Source organism: Mustela putorius, unplaced genomic scaffold (genome assembly GCF_011764305.1).
Source record: "Mustela putorius furo isolate JIRA1106 unplaced genomic scaffold, ASM1176430v1.1 tig00000224_pilon_pilon_pilon, whole genome shotgun sequence".
NCBI classification, from domain to species: Eukaryota; Metazoa; Chordata; class Mammalia; order Carnivora; family Mustelidae; genus Mustela; species Mustela putorius.
Genome location: NW_025421321.1, coordinates 28,156,658 through 28,160,183, shown reverse-complemented (window position 1 = coordinate 28,160,183; position 3,526 = coordinate 28,156,658). Strand labels below are relative to the sequence as shown.

General features: G+C 43.8%; 1 non-coding gene across 1 annotated transcript; it reads right to left on the bottom strand.

Annotated features, from left to right (window-relative positions):
• Positions 1-1,651: 1,651 nt before the first annotated feature.
• LOC123391422 lies at positions 1,652-1,755 on the bottom strand. Its single transcript, XR_006606105.1, has one exon. It is a non-coding gene; the product is annotated as a U6 spliceosomal RNA (small nuclear RNA).
• Between the last annotated feature and the right edge of the window lie 1,771 nt (positions 1,756-3,526).

Here is a 3,526-nt window from a genome sequence, read left to right as displayed (position 1 = left end):
GCTGACTTCCGACTCCCAACCTGATGCCACTGAGCAGAGAGTGGAAGAGAGATGCCCAGTATCACAATGTCCTGTAGGATTCTGGCACATGATACAACTGACCTAAACACTCAAGAGTACAGACGAATGTTGGATTTTCCTTAAAATCCACGAGTTGGATTTTCCTTAAAATCCATTTTCTTGAATTTGCTTAAAAGATTGAAGTTTATGGGGTGCCTGGGCGGCTCAGTGGGTTAAGCCTCTGCTTTCGGCTCAGGTCATGATCTCAGGGTCCTGGGATAGAGCCCCGAGTCGGGCTCTCTGTGCAGTGGGGAGCCTGCTTCCCTTACTCTCTCTCTCTCTTTCTCTCTCTCTCTCTCTCTCTCTCTGCCTGCCTTTCTGCCTGCTTGTGATCCCTCTCTGTCAAATAAATGAATAAAATCTTTAAAAAAAAAAGATTGCAATTTATGACAAGGCTGATAAATGTTTTCTTTCTCATGCTCAGGAATTGGAAACACTGAGTTCGTCTACATCATTGTCTCTGCTATGGTCACAACACAACAAGATGAAATATCTTCTGGCAGGAAACCAAAGATCTTCTTGTCCAGGCATGCCTGGCTCAGTTGGTTGGGTGTCTGATTCTTGATTTTGGTTCAGGTCATGATCTCAGGGTCATAAGGTCAAGTGCCACATTGGGCTCTGTGCTCAGTGAAGAATCTTCTGGTGATTTTCTCTCTCCCTCTCCCTCTGCCCCTCACCATGCCCTCAAAATAAATAAATAAATAAATAAATAAATAAATAAAATCTTAAAAAAAAAATCTTCCTGTCCAAACCTGTTCTTTTCATAGTCTTTCTCATCAGTAAATAGAACCACATATAGCCAGTCATTCATGTCTGCATCTGGGGACATTTGTTCCCCTAACACCTCAAATCCAATAATCTGACCACTCTTCCTCCAAAACATGACCTGATTCTTCCATTTCTTTCCATCTGCACTTGGAGGACTCTGCTCCAGAGCCGTGTCATCTCTCTCCAGGACTACCGGAAGAGCCCCCAATTCCCACGACTCTCTTCTTTTCCATCCTTCCTCGCTTCAACCTATTTTCCACAGGGCAGCCAGAATCATTTTTAAAATGTCAATCATATTATGTCATTCCACTGCTTAAGTTTGTTTCTTATTAAACTTAAAATAAAATCCAAATTTCTTATCTTGCCTGATATAGCCCTATAGACTTTGATCTTGTCTCTTTCCACAAGCACATCCTGTTCCATTTCCCCTTTTGAAGTATTTATGTCACACAAGTGTTTTTGAGTTCCATGGACATATCCGGTCTTGGTCTACGCCATCCTACCTGCAGTGCTCCCACTGCTGTCTTCGAGTTCTCAGCTCAAATGTGTCTTCCCTGAGAGATCTTCCTTGATTACCTAACCTAAAATAAGTCCTCCATAGAGATTTCTCATAGAACCCACAGTACTGATCACAACTTACTTAAGTTTCTATTTAAATTTCAGTTAGTTAATATACAGTGCTATATTAGTTTCAGGTGTACAACATATGATTCAACACTTTCGTACATCACCTGGTGCGCACCACAAGTCCACTCCTTAACTCCTATTGCCTTTTCAATCCATCCCCCTGCCCACCACCCTTCTGGTAACCATTAGTTCTCTAAAAAATGTGGACTACTTCATGAATTTGCCTGTCATCCTTGCACAGGGGCCATGCTTACCTCTGTAGCATTCCAATTTTAGTATATGTGCTGCCAAAGTGAGCAGAGAACTGACCACGACTTAAGTTGTGAGTCTGTGTATATACATGTTCAATGTCCATCTCCTCTACTAGAATGGCAGTTCATGAAAGCAGTATGTTCCCTTTGTTCAGTGTCATATACCCAGTACCCATACCCAGTAATACCTGGCATGTAATAAGTCCTCTTGGAGGTCAGGAGGAAAGAAGAGAAAGAAATCAATAAAGAAAGAAAGAAGGAGAAAAACAGAGAGCAAAGGAGAGAAGGGAGGGATGAAGGAAAAGAAAAAGGTAGTCAAGCTGGTATATTTTCATTTTTACTCTTGTTTTTTTTCACTAATAAGATGTGTGACCTTAAGTAAAGTCACATAACTGTCTATGTCATTATTCTTGCCTATAAATGTTTGAGCCTCATCATAGATGGGATGTCCTCAATAGTAAAGACACTTGTCTGGATTTGTGGGGGCGGGTGAGGAGGGAAGTTGGAGTAGAAGGGAGAAAGATCTAGTAACAGGTCGGTCCTACTATGGGGTTGGGTCTCTGGGGGTGGGGAGAAGCCAGGGGAACAGAACCTCAGATACCTTTGTTTTCTGAAAGCAAGGAAGACCCAGTCAGGGATATAGCAACTTTGCTAAGAAGACAGTACTGCATGGTCCTTCCCGGCTTATGGGCTGGTGAACCTCCCCACCCCCAGCATGGCACAAGCACCATGATTCTGTAGCAGAGGAGGAGAGCATGGCAGCAGGGAGGCCCTGAATGCAGCTTGCCTCAGAGCTGATCTGTGTGGTACGGTGACTGTGGCAGTATTGACACTTGCCCAGCAGACAGATGGCAACCAATGGCAGATGCCCCACCCCTTCTGGCCACCTCCATCATCTTGGTACTATGGAAGGCGCTGGAAATGAGAGACCACCACAGGGATCTGATGGGAGGAAGTTGGAGAGACTGGGTTGACATGACTGCCTCCTGCAAAACAGGGCCTTGAAATAGAAGGAGGAAAATTCACATAAAATTGGCTATATTTACTTGCACACCTGAGTCTGTGAGTTGAACTCCAACCTGCCACATAATAATTTTGATTAATCTCCTTTGTCTTCCACCTCATTGGCCATGTGCTCTTTGTTCCTCTCATCCCTCACTGTTGTCTGATTCTCTGTCTCCATCTATCTTCTCTCCATTTCTTCCTTTTATTCTTCTCTTCCTCCAGTATCCTCCTCTAGACATCTCCTTTTGTACCTCACACTACCTTCTGGCCTATAGAATCTAGGGCAAGAGGACCCGAACCCCGAAATGGAGGCTCTCTCTGGTCTCTGCCTCCATCGTGGGCCCTCCAAGCTCTGCTGCCTGTCGTGTTCTCTGACATTGTCACATGTCTCTCATCTCACCTGCTCCCCCAGTGATTGTCTGCAGTCTCCCTTTTTCTTTCCACGTTGGTCCTTAGGACTCTTACTGTGATTTCACTAATAAAAACTTTTCCATTAATCAAAACACCTTAAAAAAGAAAAAGAAAAAGAAAAAAAAAAGAAAAATCTCTCTGCCTGTGAGATAATGGCCAAAATCCTGCACCTGACTTTCCATACTTCTTCAAAATGGAAGACTCTGCACTCACTGCTCCCACTAGTCTCTTACAGAAACCCTTTCTCCAGATGGACCTGGATCATTACTAAATTCACACACGTCTTAATCTTATCCAATTCACTGATTTTGCACATATTCTTCCCTTACCCAAGTGACCTCCCTCATCCTCTCCACCTGTGCTAATATTATCACATGTCAAGGAACAGCCAGCGGCCTGCTGGG